Source organism: Callospermophilus lateralis, chromosome 4, assembly GCF_048772815.1.
Source record: "Callospermophilus lateralis isolate mCalLat2 chromosome 4, mCalLat2.hap1, whole genome shotgun sequence".
Classification (NCBI taxonomy): domain Eukaryota; kingdom Metazoa; phylum Chordata; class Mammalia; order Rodentia; family Sciuridae; genus Callospermophilus; species Callospermophilus lateralis.
Window position 1 is genome coordinate 57,836,721 of NC_135308.1, and position 21,549 is coordinate 57,858,269.

Below are 21,549 nucleotides of genomic sequence, written 5' to 3' on the forward strand. Positions count from 1 at the left end.
GACTTTAATTGTTCTGTGATGCAGCTTGATTATTGGAAGCCTTTAAAATTTCCCAGGTCATTCTATTGTGTAGCCAGGAGAGAAAAATCACCTTGATGAGGGAAGCCCTATGTAGAGGAGGAACAGATTTCCCTTCTATTGCTATCTTCCCAGGGCCTACCAATTAAACAAATGACAGATTAACAGAAGAAAGAGCATACAGATTTTATTTGATGTTAATATTTTCGAATTTTATATGCCCAGGGGTCTTCATAGGAAGAAAGTAAAAACCCCAGAGAAGTGGTTAGACACAGCAGTTTCTATATCGTTTTATCAAAGGATGATAAATTGTAGAGGCGTTATTACACAAAGGAATTGGGGCGTTAGGGGAAATATATGGAGAAAACTAATGGTAGATTGGGATTATTTATGAAGGTTTGTTTCTGCTGGCTCATCTCAGTTCTGTCTCCATTTCTGGTGATAAGTGTCATATTCCTCCTCTTTCTGGTCTTTTAGGCAGATGAGAAGATAGGGAGATTTTTTTCTGTCTGCTTTTCCTCAGTTGTTTTTAACTGAAAATAATCCATATGTCAAAGTGGCATATTTGGGGGTGGCATACCCTGATCCCCTTGTCCCCTAGCTCTGTGCTTGGCCACACCCTCTGTGGGAACCACCCGAAACCCACATTTTGACTCTTCTTTCAGGAAACTGAACAAAATTTTATAGTCTCCTAGACTGCCATTCATCCCTGGCTTGTGAAATAAGAATCAAACAAACCACAAGGCACAGCTGATAAACATGAGGTCTGGGTCAAGATTGCTCACATTCACAGACATGACTTCAGACTTTTGTCTGTCTCTGCTCTCCTATTTTGTTTTCAGAGGGAACCATATGAGAATGTATGTGTATCTGTGTCCAATAAAGTATCTACCCAATTTTCACAGTCGATTTCTAAATAGTTCATTTGACGGACTCACAGGTATGTTGGGTAAGTGAGTGAATGATGGATTGAACTGGAAGACCATCTCTCTTGGATGTTCTGTGAGTTGAGTTCTGATTTGAACTGGTATGTCTTGCAATGAGAAATGATGCTTGTTCCTCAGAATGACAAACATTTCGATCCTTCCCTAACTTAAGGAGGCAAAATTCTCCCAAGTTAATCCTGTGAGAGGATTCAAAGTGTTCATACCAAGATGGATTCACAAAAATCTCTTTCCATTTTAGTTCAACGTCAGAGAAATATCATATTTCTAATTTAAGAGCTTAAATTCATTTCTCTGGAGAACCTGTTTGTCACCTAAAACTCCACTGATCAACTAACTTTGATACTACCCATGTTGCCTGTTTCTCTTTATTGCGAACCCCTTCCCCCAACAGTATCCTGACCACCGTGTGTTCACAGTGGCATCAAGCTTCTTTCCAGCTACCTTCCAATCATTCCTTGTTTCCCTCAGGCCATGGAAGTAAGCCAACACTGAAAAGATCTTTGTGGTCTAAGAGATCTTCTGAGGTGGGGGGAGTCCAGGTTTACAGACTTCTATGGGATTATGTTATCTTAATCTAGTTCTGGGGAGGAGGACATACAGAAGGGCATATACCATTTGGTTCTTCTCTACCTCAAGCACATCTTTGATACTGAAGACTGGACAGCCATTTCCAGGGACTCTACATGCTTTTAACTCATTACACGTAACTTTCTTTCTTTTCTATTTTGTCTCATCTGTTTATACTTTCACCAACTGCGGCTCTGTTCCTTGGTTCCTCCTTCTGCCTGCTCCCCTGTGTCCATCACCTTTTTCTATGTGTTTCAGTTTTGACCTGTGGGGCCTGACCTCCTTGGCTTTACTTTACTCATCGTGTTGGTGGTAAGTGGAAATCTGCCCTCTGGGGTCCTGGTCCTGATTAAACTTCCAGACAGTTCTGTCTCCCGTCAGACCCTGTCAGACAGGGTATGGAACTGGGAAATAGGTTAGGGTATTAGGAAGATTTTGCTAAAAGAAGTAACTCTGAGAAAACAAACAAAAATGAAAGAACTCTAGGGATGTAGGGATGAAGGCAAGAAAATGAGAAGTACATGGAATACCGGGAAATCTCAAATCATTTCTTTATTTTGGGCTGAATGTAGAGAGACTATAGTAAGGTTCTAGAAATATAAGGTCAAAAAGGCAGACAAAACCAAGGCACTGACGAGAGCTCTCTTTGACCAAACTCCAGTCAAGCTCCTCCTGCGTGCTGTTTTACTAGTGCCTGACCTTGAGCTCTGACCGTGACCCACTTATTCCACTTCTATTAAGAATCCTGCTGAGTGAGTTTAGCAAACTTCCTTCACTCCTGGCACTGGATCACTGTGCTCTGCCTTCAGCAAGAATCCTGTTGAGTCAGTCTAGCAAAATTCCTTTCAGCCTTGATGTTTCCTCTTAATAATTTTCCATTCATTGACTACACCCTGGTTCTTGGTTATAAATCTTCACCTGACTTGTTGTATTATAAAATTGTGCCTGATCTCTTTCCTCCACAACTCCGAAACCTCATTATAGTAGCCTCCCTTGACTGAAGTCTTCCTTACAGTCTTTAGCATAGTACAACATCAAGCTTTATGTAATGCAGTGTCTCAGGAATGATCCATGCTGCAGGAGTTTTTAGAGGTTGTTGATGGAAAAACACATAGAGGAAACCCTGTTTGAATTGGGCCTTAACTCAAGGCTCTACAGGATTTTCATATTAGACAATGAAGTAAACGCATGGAAGGAGAGGAAGTTTTACTCATGGGTTCCAATGACCAATATTGAATATAGCTGGGGAGTTTAGTAAGACATGCCTTTTAATATGCTAATGAATTGTTTGGCCTGACACCAAAACAGTGTAAATCTTATACTTTCCTAATCTCTGGAGCTCTTCATTTTTATCTTTGACAGCACCTATCATTTTATTCTTTGCATTCTTATTTATGTAAGTGCATTATCTCTCTTGGGCTTAAAGTTCTCTAAGAGCAGCAGGAAATTTGTCTTGCCTGTGTATCCCACAACAGAGGCAAGCATGACCAATAGGGGCCTTGTATCTGACTTTTGCATATATAAGAGACTGAGGGATTTATTTATTTATTTCAACTCCATGTAAACACTGATTTTTGTTTGAAGGGGAAAGTGTTGCATCAGAGTCAGTAGATCCAAGTCATTGGCCCCAATTCACTGTACAATGCTAAACCACCGTATCTATAAAACTGGTTCAATAATATGGATTGCTTTTCCCAAACTTTAACTTATAAGAATTAATTTTGAGTTATTTATTCACTATTTTTAATTTTGTATATAAAGTAGATTTTTATTTTTGCATTAACTAATTACTAGCCAGAGTGTCTGATGAACTTGAGGGTGAACACTCAATAGACCTAAAGTCTCTACTGTATTCATAGGGGCAGGCTAATGGCATATACATATAAAATTTCCATTTAAAAATGCTGATAGTACTCTAGGAATCTGAAGATAGTAATTTGGGAACAATGAACTAGGTGGTCCTAACTATGTTCTGGTTTTTTTTTTTTTTTTTTTTTCAGTTATTACCCCATTCTGAATAAAGAAAAGTGCATCCCACAGGTTGATTTTAGAATACTTTTGTATTTCTTCGAAAATATTGTAAGCCATATTTACGCATTTTAAAGGAACTACAAAGTAAACATAATCTGCTTTTAAGCATTTGGAAAAACTAGGCGTGAACACCACTGTGATAAAGACTTCCTTGCGTGTTAAGGAAACCAAGGGTAAGAACACTGTTGGCAGCACTTGTCTGAGTTGTGTAGAGCCTGGAGAGCAAGGGTGGATTCAAAGAGACATTTTAAAAGTTTCTTTTGTTTTCTAAATTTTTAACAGGAAAGACAGACTTGCAAGTGTTTTGTTCATTTAGGATTCCCTCCCCTACTTACCTCAGCTCCAGGCTCCTTTTCCTGTAGGTTAATGCTCCCCCCTACCCCCACCCTGCCACAATCTCATGTTTGAATAACCCCTGTGAGGAAATTGAATGTGCTTCCTTTTGCAGCACAAATCTCCACTCCTGTAGGAAGAGAAGTGAAGCAAATTGGGTTACACTGGTGAGTGACATTATGGTGTCAGTAGAATAAGTTATTATTTAGCTCTATTAGCTTCCTTAGCAAGTGCAAACTTCAATAGCCCTGCACACTCTCTTGGGCAACATCAAGTCTCTCTTGTGTTTTATTTTTAGCCTTGACAAGGAAACTGTCTTTGCCAATTTTCCTTAAAACAGGTGATGGATGTACTATTTATCCCCAAGGAAAGTAGTAACAAGAGCAACAATAACCTACATTTATATAGTGCTTTTTCATATTTTATATCATTTGATCTTTCTAGCAACCTTGAAAGGCAAATTGCCATTATTTCTTTTAAATGAGGAGCCTAAAGCTCATGGGGGTTGCTTGTCTTGCCTAAAGTCACTAAGTATGTAGAGAAGCCAGGATTTGAATTCATATCCCATCATTTTCCTATTCAGGATTCTTTAAACTGCTGTTACTGACTCAAGGACAGGGGGGATTTCCTTTGCAGAGCTCAGCTTAGATGTCCAGTGGAAGCACCGAATTGAAATGAGCAAAAAGAAGTAAGAACTGCTCGGAAAGTGTCATCATCCTTTTCAGGGGAGGATGACAAAGGAACAAATAAAACTATTAACTCAGGTTTTTAATGAGGCAATTAATATTAGCAAAGGCAGAATTCAGGCGAACCCATTGAAAGGGAAATGTTTGTTTTGCAAATACAAATGGCCTTTGTGAAAATTATTCAAGCTTAATAGCTTAGAAATGCAAATACAGAAAAAAATGAGAAACAAGCTAATTCCATCAAATGGCAAAGGTTCTTAAAAAGTGATATGAAGTTTTCTTGTGAGTGAAGGGAATGAACTTCTCATAATTGTTTGTAAGTTTATAAATGGGTGCAACCTACCACAAGAGCAATTTGCTGATGTTTATCAAAAACCATAAGTTTATATACATTATTATATACTGTCTGTCTTCCTGTGCTAAGTATTATGCTGGGTAGTAGGAATATGATGGCAATTAAGATGTCACCATTGCTTTCCTGGAGACAACTAAATTATGACAATGTGATCATCTGATGAAGAATACATAAGATTCTCTTTTTTCATAAATAATGGTGGTTTTTATGTATATATATATGTAAGTTGAAAAATATATACCAAAGTTTAGTGGTACTTATTTCATCTGTATGTGGTAAAATTGTAGGATCTCTATATGGTAGAATTGTAGAATATGTATTTTCTTTTTTAAAGTTTCTCTTTCTTTGGTATTGGGGATTGGACCCAGGACCTTGAAGATGATAGGTAAGTGCTCTATCACTAAGTCTCAGCCCTTAAAGTTTGATTTTTTTCAAATGTTTCTATAATTAATATGAATTAGTAGAAAAATCATATGAAACCACAAGTCCCTACCACTTTATTAGAAATGAAAATTAGTCCATGAATCAGTAAGAATCAGTTCTAAAAAAATAATTAAAATAAAATAAAAACAGATATTAAAAACAAAACAAAACAACAAAAACAAACAAACAACAGCAACAACAAAGGAACAGGCCTAGTGACATATTAAGCTCTAGAATGTACCTTGCATACATTGGACAAGCTTCTATGTGCTCATCTGAGATCCAAATGATCTCTTCTTCATCTACTTCTGCTATCTCTATTGCATGAGTATGTTTGTCTGTTGGCATTAAAAACCAGCTATCATTTATCAGTTTCCATTACTGGGACCAGAGTTCAACCTTGAATCTAAACCTCAACACCTGACCTCTTATCTCTGCCTAAGAGTGAAACTTGGCAGATGGGATCTTTGGCAAACCTCAGTCTCTTGGGTGAATGTTCCTAGACACATCTGCATGAGTACCTGAGGAACTGTCTTGCACTTAGGACTCAGAGCCTTTTTAGAACATCCTATTATCATGTCCTCTCACCTCCTGAATGAGACTCAAGTGAGTTCTTCTTTTAGGCTTGGAGATTTGGAGTTGAGATTTTGGCCTCCTCTCTAGGGAAAGCAGTGTCGTCACTCAATCAGTTATTTCATCCTGTTACTCAACACCCTGGATCCTCCCTTTCCTCCACTGGCTGGTTGGGAGACTAAAATGCCTTGGAGGATGGGGTTTACCACAAACTCCCACTTCAAGTTATTTTCTTAGGCTGTCCACCTGTTTTCTATTTATCTGTGAGCTTTGCCTCAGCTGTACCTCAGGCTTCTCAACCTCCTGATTTTGTGAACTGGACTACATAGAAACTAGGTATTTATGACAACTGGCAAATAATTTTTCTCAAAGGTTAAAAAAAAATCACAAGGTTGTGTGACTCTACTGTACTTTTCAGGAAATGACGAAATTCCCTCATTTAGAAGTAACTTAAGTATCTTGCAAGTCCTAAAACGTGTTTCCTGATCGTTCTTTTTTCCCAAAAAATATTTTAGATTTTCTCCATTATGCAAATATGCATCTCTATTCCTACAAATAATTTTGAATTATTATAGATTCTCAGCACAGATTATATTATATATTTGTTTGAATTAATTTTAACTGATGCATAAAACATAAAATATCCAAATAGTTCTATAATTTAAACAGTGGTTTGTTTCTGTTTGTGAGGCACTACCAGTGACAAAATTTAACTTTAAAATAACTTGAAGAAACAAGTGCCTATGAAAAATATGCTTGGTATATTTAAAAACAAAAGACTAAATATGTCTAGATATCACTATGAAACTAAATGGGTTTGAAAGGTTTTAAAAAATTTTTTAATTATCAGTGCCTAAAAATGTTGATACATTTGTGTTATTTAATTACATTCTCAGTATGGAAACACAAGAGAATGTAAAAATGTTCTTAATTTGTTCATAAGGGGTAACAGCTTTAGTTTCAGGAAGAGGAGATGGATAATGGGATCATGTTAATAATTTGAACTCTGGGTAAAGAGTTTGGGACAGTTGACAGAAGAACGATATAAGAAAGACCATGTTTGCATGCAATTGATGGTCTATTACCATTTTTGTGAAGTTCTTTTTTAAACAAAAGACTTAAGACCAGCAAGTCTTCAAATTATTTGTTCTATAAAGATCAATGAAAATATATTCATTGTTGAGTACTCCAATACTAGAAAATTTGCATGAAGCTAGTTCATATTTGTATCAGGAATTGATGGTAGAACTAAAAGCATACATGATTCTCATGAAATTCAGTGAGACTTCTAGATTTGCATGTCTATTCTATTAAGCTAGAATAATTGTTATATGGATCATTTATAGACAAAACAAACACTATGCTTTCAATGATTTTGCCTGAATTCTATTATCACTAAGATTTATTGTTTAAGTCTTAGTCTTTTAGTTAGGAAAGTTCTTCTTCTTTTCTTTTTCCTTTGTATTTTATTTCCTGGCCACATCAGCCTTTATCCTTTTCTATTATATCTATTATCAGTTATCAAGCTGCAGTAGCAAAAAGCTTGCAAGTCTTTCTGTACTAGAGATCTGATTACTTTATTACTAAGATGAGAAAATAAATTTATTCAGTGCACATGATATACTTTCACATATACACACACAAGGGTTAGTGTATCTTCTTTCCCTAAAAAAACAACTTTTTCCTCAAATATATTTGGGAGATTAAAAAGCTTTGTCCTGTATCTACCTGCAAGTCATCCCTATTGAGGATTCTTGGCCTGTAGCTGTACCTTAGGTCACTAGCCTCACTGATGTTCACCCTTGAACTCTAGAACCACCTTCTCTTAGTGTAAGAGTTTGGGTCAGTTGACAGAAGAACGATATAAGAAAGACCATGTTTCCATTTTTTTTTTTTCTTTTTTTAGTAGATCTTCACCTTTTTTTCAGATGATCCAGTTTTAGAACTTCCTCACTGTTTGGGGAATCACCCACTTTTGGGGGACAATCTATTTTTCACCATGAATGCGGAAAGTGCTACATCACTAATATTTCCATTGTCCTTTGCAGATACAGCTATATCATACGCCCCCAACCATCTGATACAACATACTGAGTCAGAAGGTACTTCCATGAAGAAGTGGGGACTAAGTAGAAGCCCTTTCAGGGATCAGGGGGGGCAGGTACATCCGGCTGCCAGAGGCAACAATGGCAATGGTGCTATGCAATGCTGGACGTCCAGTGTCTGTGTGACCAATGTTGGAAACTGCAGGGTTGTGGACAATGACAGTGAACAGTGAGTGATGTCTTCGCTGAACCAGGTCTGTGGCATGATTTGAGCTTTACATCTGACTGCAGGACTTCAGAACCTGGTTCTCTGAAGGTTCTAGAAGCAACCCAATACCTTTTTTGATTTTGTTAATTTTAACATTTTGATGTAATTTAAAACTGACAGAAACTATGCATTAGTACACAAGAAATTTCTCTACACTTTGTTTCTAAGCATTATTATTCATTTTGGGGAGGTGTATATAGTTAGTAAGTTTTTTTTTTCTATTTTAAATCTTTTGAACACTTGTATTGGTGTATTATAATTCTATATAATAGTGGAATTAATTATTATATATTTTTACATGAGCACAAAAAAGCGATACAAATTGGTTAATATTAATGGGAAAAAATCTTCATTTTAAATCTTTCTTTATAAAAGATTTCTTTTTAGAAATAATTTTGGACTTATATAGAAGTTGCGAAAGCAGAAAATAGAGTTCCTCTATTTCCTTCATCCAGCTTCCCCCAGTGACTATAATTTAGATAACTTAGGAAAATATAATGTAATTATCAGAACTTGGGGCAATGACATCATACAAACTATTAGCCAAGCTATAGACTTATTTGGATTTCATCAGTTTTTACATTCACTTTTTGGTATGTAGTTCTACAGAATTGTATAGGTATGTGCAACCACTACTAGAGTCAGAATACCAAACTTCATCATCCCAAAGAAAATCATCTTCTACTTTGCAGTCAAACAGTCTCCCAATGCTAACTTTTCTCAGTCTTCCTTTCACCATCATAATTTTTTTATTTCAAAAACATTGTCAGTGAAATCTTACTAACCATATACACCTCCACAAAATAAATAATAATGCTTAGAAACAATTCAGCCCTTCTTCTCATGGTAAGGAAGACATCTTCTAAACATACCATATTCTTTATAGATTCTACTACTCATTGTTTCCATTTTGAAAAAAAAAAGCTTCAAATTGTTGTGCAGAAGAGTTTTTGTGCTCATCTCCTCCCTTTCCAGATGACAGATATGGCATTTCAGAGCTGTTTTGTTGATCTGTCAGATGTAGCTCTATAGACTCTTGTCAGGTACCTATGTGCCCAAGACAGGTTTGAAATTAGCCTTCTCCTCTTTCCTTTGATTCATTAAATTCTTTGGCATGATTTTTTTATTGCTTTTTATATGTGAAAAAAAATTGATGTCAATCTTATCAATAACAAACCTCATCAGGGTGAATATGTGTGTTTCCTTGGGTTACATGTATAAAAATACAGTTACTAATTTGTTAATATTAGTGTGCAACATAATATACTACCATATTGGTCACATATGTCCTCTTGTAAAGTGAATGCCTTCATTTAGTGGAAATAATTCTACTGACTCAATTTAGTAGAAATAATTTCAAATAATTCTCTTTGAATATACACACACATGCACATACACACACACACATATATGCACACACATACTATATATGTACACACAAACACACATATCTACCACTAGTATGTCTTCTAGCATTTGTATTCTGGCAAGTGGTAAGCTTTTTTGCATCTGCGTGATTTACACATGGAATTCAGCGTAGAATCTAAGCACTGGTGGTCACAAATTCAATGAAGGTAGGGTATTCAGAAAGGCAGAAGGTATATCAAAGATATTTTGTTATTTGCCCATTTATGGTTACTGAGATAAGTTTTATTTTTAAAAAAATAACACTAATTATATGATGATTTTGCTATTTCATATGTGGTTATAACTTAAAGGAGAACATATTTATTTTGGCTCATGGTTTCAGAGATACAGTCCATGGTCAGTTGGCTCCATTGCTTCGGGGCTAAGATGAGGCAGAACACCACTGTGGAAGCTCATGAAAAAGGAAAGTTGCTCAGCACATGGCAGCCAGGATACAGAGAGAGGGAAGGTGGGGGCAAGCTATAGTACCCAAGGACACATCCCCAAGGAGACACTCCTTCAACTAATATCCACCTCCTGCGATTTGATTTCCATCACCCCAAATAATGCCATCAAATTGTGAATCCACCGTTGAGGTCAGAGGCCTCATGATCCAATCACTTCACCAAAACCCCATCTCTAAACATTGGTGCATGGGAGACCAAGACTTCAACACATGAGTGTTTGGGAGGGCGTTCCAGATTCAAATCTTAACAGTTATTTGCTAATGTATAAGAGTAATTACCTATAAGGAAGAAGAGTACTTTTATAGGAATATTCTTATAAAAATACTCCAGGGAAAGGATAATCTAGAAATGATGAAAAGGATTAGAACTTGCCATATTTGGTTGTGAAAAATTTTGTAATAGTCATTTTCAACGAATATGGGTATTTTTCCTCCTGGAAAGGCATGTTAGAATCACTTAGGTAACATTTTGAAAATGTATAGCCCTTCTCCTTGGTGCTCACACTCCTCTGGGTTGAGGTTCAATTTTTAAATGATCCTTTGTTACCTTAAGGAATTTGCCTTCCTTAATTATGCTAAGGCTGAGACAGGATTAAGGAGTACTAGGTTGGAGCTTGAACAGCCTCAGTTGATAAGATTCAGATAAAATAGGATGAGGTCATGCTGTATAGATAGATAAGAAACTTGAAACTGATTCCTAAGGCTTTTTTGTTAGTTGCCTGTGACATTTAAGGCAAAATACTGAGGCCATGAGAAATTAACCTTTTTGTGCTCCCTGAGGTACATAAGGATCTAGCAGGAACAAAGAACCTATGAATTGTACCAACTGTCATTCTCTCTTTCCTTTTTAACTTGGAATATCAGAAACTTTCATCTTAAATGAGACTATTCTTTGTTACTCTCAGGTATAATTTTTTCCCCTTTTTTCGTTTGACGGTTTTGACGATTGAACCCAGGGCCTCACACATGCCAGGCAAGGGGTCTACCACTGAGCTCCAACCCCAGTTCTGAATGACATTGTCTTGAATGTTGTCTTGGTTCCACTAAGTAAAAATATTTTTGTCCCTGTTTAGGCTGGAGTTCTACTAGGCAATTGATGAGCTCCTGGTAACTGGGAATCAAATGAGAATTCTAGAGGGTGCTAAGCTTTCTCACACAATGGAATTGTTCAACATCTGTGCTGTCCAAGATGACAGCCATTAGCCACCGGCCAGCTGATCGTTTGAAATGTGACTAGTATGATTGAGGAATTAAATTTTAAATTTAATTTAACTTTAATTAATCAATTTAAATAACCACAAGTGCCCAGTGGCCACATTATAAAAGAGCACAATTTTCAAGGGAAAATAAACTCAAGTGGGTTTATTTAAATTGTAATTCCTCTCACTTTAGAGATTTTCTCTTTTATAGCTCTTCACTTCAAGCACCTTAGAAATTTAATAATTTGTTTCATTGAGGAAGACTATTCATTTATAGTCAACCTCTGAATTATTTTGCCTGGGGTTTGATAATTTAAATGTATAATACATCCTTACAAAGTGTTCTTTCTTTCAGATATACCTGTATACGCTCCTTTTTTTTTTCTTTTAATCACACTGCATCTTTTTTGGAGTCCATGGAACACTGAAGGACAAGAATATAGGAAATATGTTAAGAGGGTTATATACATACAGATAGAGTAACTGCAATTTGCAGAAGGCTGGCTTACAAAGGCTTACTGTGAATTATGATTTTGGAACTTTGGAGAGATTTCACATTAATTCAGAGTGCCAGAGAAATCTACTAAATTCATTTAATCCAAAATGTACATGAAGTTCCACGTATTATTCAATGCAATAGAAAATACTAAAGTTGTAATTCCAATACAAATACAAAACTAAAAACTAAAACCATGACTGTTTTCTATTTAGGGTAAGAGATAAAAGAAAGAAAGGGACACAAGCATACATAGTTTTCTTGAGAGGAGGTTGCATGAAGTATGTTGATGAAGAAGACATTTGATCAGAAAATTCAGCAAAGCAGCTCTGAAGCAGTACCTCACTTACTAGTTAGTGTGAAATAAGTACAGGTAGTGGGCAAATGTCCAGCGATGGGTACCCACGTGCTAAGTTGGCTGCTCAAAACTGGTAGGAAAGAGGTAGGGTTACAAATTTATTCTCAGTAGCGTTTTAAAAATTATTATTAGTTTAAACAAGACTTTCAAAATACCTGAATAATTTTGCCTGCATAAGCTCCAGGAATTAGTCTTATCAGGCAGCTTGGCAGGCCCATTCTCCCCATGGGTTTTGGAAGAAGATAAAAATATGTGAGGAATGTCTTAGTTGTAATCATATCTCCAGCCTGTAGCACAGGCTCTGATAGAGCCATGTTTGAGTACGTGATTACAATAACAAGGGCTCTGTGACTGCTCAGGGTAGAGCGATCTGTCTGGGAGGAAATGAAGCAGTGGCTCTATGACCTGTGGACACTTGTTTGCACTAATCTGAGGGGTTGACATTATTCATATTTTGCCTCTAGAAATCAAAGGTCACTTGGTTTCTTCCTAGGCTCTTTTGTATTGATGGTTATAGCTTAGGTTTGCTTCTCTGAAGTCAGTTACAAGTTTACAGAAACTTTGACTTAATGTGGAATTTTATGATGTCATTTCATTTCTTTGGATTATTAATATACTCTCCTTTCCGTACCATGATCTAATCTACACATTTGATAAATGACATATTCTAAGAGGCTTGTCATCAGACTGGCCCTTCAATTCATCTCTCTTGAGTCATGCTTGAAAGAGACCTGGAAAAGAAGAGCATTTGGTCAACCATGGGGGTGGGCTGCTATTTTTCATGGTCTGACTGAAGTTCTAGTTAGCCCTTGACTGCTTCCTGGCAAGCCACTATCATCTTCAAGTAGAAAAACGATAGCTTAAATGAAAACTTAGGTACAGACTGCTCAGTTTTAAACCAATTTGTCTAACACCCATTTATCTAAAATTTAACCTCCTTTGAGAATTTGTACATCCATTCAGGCATCCTCTTTCCTCCCACACCTTTAAGACTTGTATTTCCAATGCATTTTGATCAAATATACAGGACTGACATCTGGTTTTAGACAACACAGAATAAGAGGGTCCAGATATTCTTCCTGCCTGAAACAACATTAAAAAAAAAAAAGACAGACAAAATATATGAAACAATGGTGTTCTGACTGTGGATGTCAGACAGCACAAGGCAGCGATCCCTAAGAGAGGGCAACTGAATGAGTCGAGTCTTATGATTGCTTACAGCCTATTTCCCTGGGAGAGATTTTAGTCCCCAGTGCTGGATGAGGAAACTCAGGTGAACTGATTACGGCCAATTCCCAGATACCGGTAAATCAGATTTGTAAACTTTCTAGCTGGACTTTTTTACTAGAGATAGTTTTGTGAAAATTTATATTCCTTCCAGGCCCACATCCTTCTTCTGGGGGAAAGTGGAACCCTCGCATCCTTTCTGCGTATCGTTGCCATGTGCAACCATCTACCCTGCATTCTCTGGATGGATTGGGCTCCAGGGGTTGGTGTTCATGCCTAGTTTGAAAGTAAAGAAGCTGCTTGACAGGAATTTTGCTCCCAAATCTTACACCATATTGGATAGTGATTAACAGAGTGATTCCCAGGTCTCTTAAGAGGCATAATCCCAACCAAAAAGGCAGGCCTCAAGGTTGTGTCTTAAAATGTTGAGAGCCACAGCCGAAGGGGCTCCAGCAAACTTTCAGACTGCCAGCTGATGATTGGCTCACAGCGGCCCCAGCAACACCTAGCTGATTGGCTCCTCTGTGGAGATGCTCATTGAGCTGTTTCCCTGCCCTTTCAGACTACCAGCTGATGATTGGCTCACAGCGGCCCCAGCAACATCTAGCAACATCTAGCTGATTGGCTCCTCTGCAGTGATGCTCATTGGACTGTTTCCCTGCCCTTTCAGACCACGGAGCTGCTCATTGGGGGACTATTTTGGCTCTGCCCATGCGACCCAGCCAATCGGCCTCAAGAGCAGGAGGATTGTGGGAGGAAGAGGTTGTTGGGGTGTGTGGCTTGTGGGAAGCCGGTGGTGGCAGTTGGGCTCTGAGGGTTTTTTCCTGAGGAGCTGTTTTGTTTGGAGTGTGTGGTTCTAAAAATAAAGTTAGTTTCTTTTGACAAGTGGCTCCTGAATTGTGCCCAGCAAGACTGCGGCATTAAAAGATTGAACTGTCATTTTGGTCTCCCTTACAACCTGATACAGGCCCCGTCTTCACTACACCAGAATGACTACACAGGTGCCAAGATGATTTTTCTGTTTTCCTTATGATAAATCCCTTATGATAAAAGAAAGCTTTATTAGTTTTTAGGAAAACACAGAAAGGTATGGTAACAGGGATTTACTATGCCTTTCTGTGTTTTCTTACAAACTAATAAAGCTTTCTTATTTTTATGAATAATAGTTATAGTTTATCAAATGCTTTCTTGGAACTTATCTCATTTTACTCACCCAAGTGTCTGTTTTTAAATTTATTTTTTATTCTAATTTATTATATGTGATAGCAGAATTTACTACAATTCATATTACACATGTAGAGCACAATTTTTCTTATCTCTTGTTGTATACAAAGTATAGTCACACCATTCATGTCTTCATACATGTACTTAGGGTAATTATGTCCATCTCATTCCACTATCTTTTCTACGCCCATGCCCTTCCCCTCCCATCCCTTTGCCTTATCTAGAGTTTGTCTAATCCTCCCATGATCTCACTCTCAACCTCACTATGAATCAGCCTCCTTATGTTAGAGAAAAATTTAAGCATTTGTTTTTTTGGGGATTAGCTAACTTCACTTAGCATTATATTCTCTAACCCCATCCATTTACCTGCAAAGGCCATGACTTTATTCTCTTTTGTTGCTGAGTAATATTCCATTGTGTATATATACCACATTTTCTTTATCCATTCATCTACTGAAGGGCATCTAGGTTGGTTCCACAGTTTAGCTACACACCCAAGAGTCTTTTAGGAAAATACAATATTACTATTATTATTATCATCACATTTTACAGATTACAGTACAAGATTAAATGGGTAGTAAGCAACAGAGTTGTAAATCAAATGTAAGTTCAAGTTAATTGGAGCCATTATTTTATGTGTACCTCCTCTTCTTCAGTGTATGTTCCCCCACTCCCCCCAACTTCATTGATCAATATTTCTTTCACCTAAGTTAATTAGCACACCTAAACCTGACGAAACTCAGAGCACAGATTTTATTTTACTTACTATATTGGACTCAAAATTTGTTCTTGATCTTTCTTATTCTTGGATAATTATTATTAAAATTGGATTTGTTTTCCTTGGGTGAATTGTCAGCTAGCTGCTATTAAAATTCCAATTAGAATGTGTGTGAATAACCATTTTCTCAAGTAATTAAATAAGACTTTATCTTCTTTTCAAGAAAATGTTCACTGCCAGTGTTTTTGGTTAATAGATTTTTAAATTAAACTTATTGTAAGTGGCATTTTATGGCTAAGTAGGAGAACTGAAGAGTACTCATCAGGAAAGAGTAATATTGCTAATCAAAGAAACACAAATACAATTCTCTCAGAAGAAATTTTATGTAGTATTGCATGTTAAAGAATCAGTTGTACTCTATTAATAGAGTGTGGTTTGTAATCAGAAAGATTCAATTCAGAAAATAGTTTGTTTTAGGAATTATTATGTATAGCAACACAATTTATATTAACAAACTTATAGTTTTTCAGGCCTATTAATTAAATAAAGAATTTGCAAGGTTTATAATATAAGGAAAGCTGGAAGATGAGCTGTTGGACTCAACATAAGGGCTTCAATTCATTGGTATTTTTGGCAAAGAACTAATAATTACTGTCAATTTTCCAAAGAACAACAGAAGGAGATTAGTCAACAGAATATCCTAAAAATTCTCAATCACTTATATACAGCATCCATAAAATCTCACATAATATCCCATATAATGCTTTTTTTTTTAATTAAAAATATGACTACATGTAGGACTTTAGTACTGTGAGCCTACTGAGTAGAGAAAAAGTCTTAGAAAAGTCATTGTTTAAAAAGGAAGAAAAGCCAAACCCCCACTCATTTTCTTAGAATTGGACCATTGTTGTTTTTTTTTAAATGCTATATTCATGGATTTGGATGTCCTGTTTGCCATTTTAAGTGTTTAAAAAAATCTTATTAGTGAAGGTACTTATTATTAGTGCCATTATTATTAAGATATCACAAAATAGGATAAAGAGTCAAACAATACTAAATGTGATCATTGGATTCCCCTCTTAGCCCAGATTCAGGATAGTAATATCTCTTTAACAGTTTGTCGGTTTCTTTCATAACAATTTCCCACTGTCACTATATTCTCAGTATTACATAATGAGAACACACTCTATTTATTAGTCATAATGCAGTCAAGTGGCATCTCAAACAACTTGGTGTCTCCCTGAATCCTATTTTCAGTGTTAAATCTCAAGGATGAGGGTCACACAGAGTAAAGACTTAAGAAGAACCACCTTCTATGGATGGCTGTAGAAACACAGAAATAAAGTGTATTGCTAAGATTGAACAGCCATGGGAGAGGTCGAATTTAAATAACAGAAATCTCAGGGACCATTAATATTAAGGGAAAAGTAGGAAAATGAGAATTCAGTAAAGGAAACATAAAAAGCAGAGAAGTCTGAAGAGAAATAGAACTTACATTGTGTCACAAAAGAAGAGAATTTCACCTTAAGAAGAGGGTGATAGGATCCTGGCTGCTACTGAAGGAAGGAGACAAAGTGGCTCCTTTGACCATTGGTATTTGACCATTGGTATTCTTCAAGAGACTTCATATTGGCCTTGGAGTGCAATATATCTGCGTGTGAATTCCAGCACCATTTATTTCTACAGTGTGTGAATTTGAGGACTCTCTAAGTCTAGTGATAAAGCCTGCACCACAGGATTTTTGTGTGAGCTAAGATAAAATGTGTGATGCTAGCAGGTAATATCTTCCAAATAGCAAACTGTTATTATTTATTATTATACATGGAAGTTAGGCTTTTTATTGGGCCATCAAAGAACTAAGCTGGTGAGAAAAAAAATGGGGAAAAGTCCAATATAAATTAGATCCAGAAGGTAGTCAGGAAGAGGGCAGATCAAGTAAGACTGATCAAAGCAGAGTGTATGGAAAGAGAAGTGTAAGAGCAGAAAATGGGATGGGGGGAGGATACATTTGGACCAAACAGAGAAACGATATTTGGGGGACAGTTAGCATAGTGTCTTATATTTTTTTTGTTTGCTATTAACATACATTTGAATTTCATCTTACTGTGGTATTTGTTAAAAGTAAATCATTCAAAAAATTAAGATATCCTTAGTAATGAGGGAATTGCGTTATAAATCTTACAGTGTACCAAAAACTATTAAATTGAAAAGCAAATGTTAGTATTTATGGTTAAGTTTAAGCTGTCGGGAATGTTCAATAAATCAGAACTCCTTATTCCCTATGATAATATATAAAGGAATCTTTATTATAGCTTAGTGGTATATTTGTTAGGTCATTCAGACTTTTCAGAAAAGGTACTGGAGCTGCATGGATGATACATTTGGAATGATTATGAACTTAAAAAGAAGAGGTAACTAAATTCTAGGATACACAAAGAACTCAAAAAACTTAATACTAAAAAAACAAACAACTCAATAAGTAAATGAGCCAAGGAACTGAACAGACATTTCTCAGAAGATGATATACAATCAATCAACAAATATATAAAAAAATGTTCAGTATCTCTAGCAAATAGAGAAATGCAAATCAAAACTACTCTAAGATTTTATCTCATTACAATCAGAATGGCAGCTATTAAGAATACAAACAACAGTAAGTGTTGGCAAGGATGTGGGGAGAAAAGCTGATGTGACTGCAAATTGGTACAATCACCATTGAAAGCAGTATGGAAATTCCTTGGAAAACTGGGAATAGAACCACCATTTGACTCAGCTATCCTTCTCCTCAGTTTATAACCCAAAGAACTTACAAACAGCATACTACAGTGACACAGCCACATCAATGTTTATAGCAAAACAATTCACGATAGTTAAATTGTGAAACCAACCTACATGCCCTTCAATAGATGAATGAATAAAGAAACTGTGATATATATATATATACACACACACACACACACATACACATATACACACACACACACAGGAATATTATTTAGCATTAAAAGAAAATAAAATCATGGCATTTGCAGGTAAATGGATGGAGTTGGAGAATATACGCTAAATGAAGTTAGCCAATCCCTAAAACCCAAGGTCAAATGTTTTCTTTGATATATGGATGCTGATTTATAATGGAGATGGGGGAGTGGAGCTTGAGAGGAATGGAGGAACTTTAAATAGGGCAAAGATTATGGAAGGGAAGGGAGGGGAGGATGAGGGTAAGAAAGATGGTGGAATGATATGGCCATCATTACCCTAAGTACATGTATGAAGATATGAGTGGTGTGACTCTACTTTATGAACAACCAGAGACATGAACAATTGTGCTCTATATGTGTACTATGAATTGAAATGCATTCTGCTGTCATTATAAGAAACTAGAGTGAATAAATATATATTTTTTAAAAAACTAACAAAGAAGAGGTAAAACAGAAGAAACAGATCTCTATTTTTCTTTTTTTGTTGTTGTTGTTCAGGAAATGTTTAGTCTTACATTGTTCAATAAATCAGAGAAAGAGAATCAAAATGTCAAGACTCAGTAGGCTCATCCTCTCTGTGATTCATTCTTATCACCCCCACCCCCCCAATTTCTTTCTTATTAACAGTTGTTTGCATTCCTGATTTTAACCAGGACAAGATTATTTGCAATTCTGTGCATTTTTAAGTCATGCATTTACATGAGGAGGTGACTACAGGTAAAAAGAAGAGAAGGAATGAAGGTGGGAAGTAAGGGAAGAGGATAAGAAAGAGACAAGGGAGGAAAGGGAGGGCCAAACAATAGCGGAAGGGTGCTACAGTCAAGCAGATGGAAATGGACAGCACCGTTTCCCTACGTTTGATATCCTCTTTGAAAACATTTTTTTTTTCCTGTCAAATATGAACACATGCTGCTCTCTTAAAGATTCACAAAGTACATTACCACATTAAGGGCTCTGAGAAGGAATCAGTTTTACTTTGTTCAACTTGACATTTCCCAAATGTATTTGCTCAAGCTTCCTGTGTAATAACTATTTACAGTCATAATATGTTTAATTCCCATAACACACACTTTAGGAAAAACAGGAGATTACAAATTCATTTGCACATATTGCTGAATTTTGCTTTCTTCCTCTAAGCACCACTTTTCTTATCTTTGACTGCTATCATAACATGCCAGTTGTATTTCATGCCATTACAGAAGGCCTACTCTTCGTTATTCCAGAAAATACTATTAGGTGTGTATATCTAATGTTAAACCATAATTATTCATTCTTGAAAGGTATGATTTGCATAGTAGAAGGAGATTAGCTATGAGATCAACAAATATCTATTTTAGAAAGACTGGAAAGATATGTACAATAATAGCTACCAGTGATATTCATGCCCCAATCCTTGGAATTTGTGAATACTACTTTATATGGAAAGAGTATCTTCATAATGTAGTTACTAAAGCATGTTGCAATGGAGAAATTATTCTAGATGATCTAGATGGGCTAACTTAATCACTGGAATGATTAAGAGAACATTTACCTGGTACAGATAACTAGAGAGATGGAAGAATGAGAAGTACTTGGCCCAACATTTAACTTTGAAGAATGGGGGAAGGGGTCATGAACCAAGGAACATTGACAGACACTAGGAGCAGGAAAGGGCAAGAAAACACATTCTATGTTGAAGGGCATCTAGGTTGGTTCATAGCTTTGCTATTGTGAATTGAGCTGTTATAAACATTGATGTGGCTGTATCACTATAGTAAGTAGTAGTACATATTTTAAACTTTTGGGGAATTAATATTATATGACAGGTTTCTAGATCAACTCAAAAACTTAAGACAATATTTTATTTATTTATTTATTATTATTTTTCAAATATTTACTTTTGGTAGTTGTATTTGGATACAATAACTTTATTTTATTTATTTATATGTGGTGCTGAGGATCAAACCCAGGGCCTTGCAGGCACGAGGCGAGGGCTCTACCGCTGAACCATAACCCCAGTCCTCATTATTTGATTTAGATTTAATATTTTTACCACTGTCATGTGATTCATGAGATGTCTTTATCTGAACAATTTTCTTTCAAAAACTTAAATTATTAATAAGGATATTGTCAAGAGATAATGATTTGCTAGCCTTAGAAGACAATTGTTTTAGAGATTGACATTGTACATATAAAGTTTATTGTCTGGAGATTGGATTTTATGGTAAGTTTATTTTGAGTTAGAAAGATGAGGGAAAATCTTTTTTTTATGCTTTTTTATGGCACAAATTGTATACTTTTTAAAAGAAGTTCTTTTAATAAAGCATCATTACAATCAAAAGGTAAAAGCTATTAGTTATATAGAATTTGTTCATTATAAACATTGGATTTATTATAATCTATGTCAAAAATAAGTGCCCCTGTCCCTTAATGGAGAAAAATGTTTTCCAATTTGGGATACTATTACTAAAATAAATTCTTAGAAATTAAAATGGAATGATTCTCTCATATGTATACACAGTAATTCATTCAGAAAACATAAAAATACTGAGCAATATAGTTATGGTATAGATATTAGGTGTCTCTCAAAAACTCATGTGTGAGACAATGCAAGAATTTTCAAAAGTGAAATGATAATATTACAAGAAGTGTAACCTAATCATTGGATTAATACACTGATATGGATTAACTGTAGGCAGGTAGGACACAGCTGGAAGAAGAAGGTCACTGTGGGCATGCCTTTGGAGGTTTATATTTTGTCCCTGGTGAGCAAAGTACTCTCTTCTGCCTCCTAGTAGCTGTGTTTTGAGCTGCTTCCCTTCACCACAACATTTTCCCATGATGTTCTGCCTTACCTTAGGCCCAGAACCATGGAACCAGCCAACCGTGAACAGACCCTCTGAAACCGTGGGCTAAAACAAACTTTTCTTCCTTTGTGTTGTTCTTCTCAGGTCTTTTGATCACAGCAGTGGAAAGCTGACTAAAACAAATATATGCCCAGATTTAACTTTAGGAAATCTAATGAACTCTAGAAGATATATAGATCATGTGTGTATTGGGGTGGGGTGGAGTGATGACCAAATTCAGGACAGATCTCTTTGCCAATGTTCTCACTGGGATTGTGGACTTGCAGGCAGAATGTGTATGGCAGTAATGACACTAAACTATGTATAAAATAACTTGGAATCTTCCAGTTGGACTAATTTTTAGTGAATAAATCAGATTTGGATATCATTAGTTATTATAATGGT